General features: G+C 47.2%; 1 long non-coding RNA gene across 1 annotated transcript; it reads right to left on the bottom strand.

Moving 5' to 3' along the window:
* Positions 1-445: 445 nt before the first annotated feature.
* LOC121024055 (uncharacterized) lies at positions 446-1,268 on the bottom strand. Its single transcript, XR_005787593.1, has 4 exons — positions 1,038-1,268; positions 896-931; positions 746-813; positions 446-621 (listed from the first exon to the last, which is right to left on the bottom strand). It is a non-coding gene; the product is annotated as an uncharacterized LOC121024055 (long non-coding RNA).
* Positions 1,269-1,276: the final 8 nt, after the last annotated feature.

Below are 1,276 nucleotides of genomic sequence, written 5' to 3'. Positions count from 1 at the left end.
TTAGAAATGTACTTACACTCATATACAAACGAGAAAAGGAAAGCGATCGGTATTTAGCAGTGAAGCCGCAGACTTGCCTGATAACATCAGAGGACGAAGCTATAGGGAGCCTGAATTAAGAACGTAGGGCTATGGTTCAAGAAAAAAATAAAATGACAACATTAAAAATAGTAACGAAATGAACTCCTGAAATAAAACTAAAATAAAGTCTTCACATTGTGTCAAGGTGGGAAGAAAGCTAAGGCCCATGCCCCGTCATCCCCTCCAGGATCCTCTCTTTAGCTAGGGGATGCTGGAGGAGGTGGGAGGGTCTGCAGTCAGGGGAGGGGCCTGAGCTCCACCAGTCACAGGGACAGGTGCTCCGCTGCCTGGGGCACCAGAGGAGAACGCCCTCCTGTCACCCCTTCAGACCACCTGCTATCCTTAGATAGTAATTGTGGTTCTGTCCAGGACACACGATGATCACCCACAGGAAAAGGCTTTGCCGCAGAAATTAGGCTGCTGCACATCCCCACATGCTCCTTACCTCTCCTCGGAGGGTTCTGTTTCTCTGGACTTCCAGGCATTGGTCTCTGTCTCCTGTATCCCTCAAGCAGCCTCTTTCCTTCCGTCCCATCCAGTCTTGGATACAGAAAAAGAATGGACTTCTATAAGAGTTGCAATACCACGTCCTCTGACTAGACACTAAACAGCACAGCTGTCATCCCTCAAAACACCCAGAGAAACTCATGTCATGCTCCCACACCTGTGTTTCAAGCGGGCGACCTCCTGGCTCTGCTCTGCCATTTCCCTCTCCCAGATCCGAGGCTTGATCTGGGGGAGAAAAACACGTCCACCTTCAGTCGTGCCAGACTGTGCGCCAAAGAGGGAGAGGAGGAAAAAAGGAAACACTTACTCAGTTGTCCTGAGCATTATTCTCATGAACTGCGATCTGAAAAAGCAACAATGAAAAGTCCATATTTAGGAATTCCAAGGACCACTACATTCACCCACATGAGGTACTAAGGGTTCAATATGTCAGGCAGAACTCACGTTACCTGGTGTCTGAAGGTGAGCTCTGCCTGCTGCAGCTGTTCTTGTCTCTGTCCATTTTGTTGCCTGTGAGTTATAGTTGCTTTTGTCAGATAAGGCCCAATATTGGGTATGATTTTCAATCTGCCCATGTTCTCGTCATCCTCCTATCTGTCCCCTAATACAATTTTACACATGAAACACTTTTCACACGATTGTAAATGTACAATAGGATCAAAACTATTGTTCCATCCTTTCCTGACTC

This window comes from Herpailurus yagouaroundi, unplaced genomic scaffold, assembly GCF_014898765.1.
Source record: "Herpailurus yagouaroundi ecotype Mexico unplaced genomic scaffold, PumYag 41724, whole genome shotgun sequence".
Classification (NCBI taxonomy): Eukaryota; Metazoa; Chordata; class Mammalia; order Carnivora; family Felidae; genus Herpailurus; species Herpailurus yagouaroundi.
Note: the sequence above shows the minus strand (reverse complement) of the source record. Positions and strands in the feature narration are given on the sequence as shown.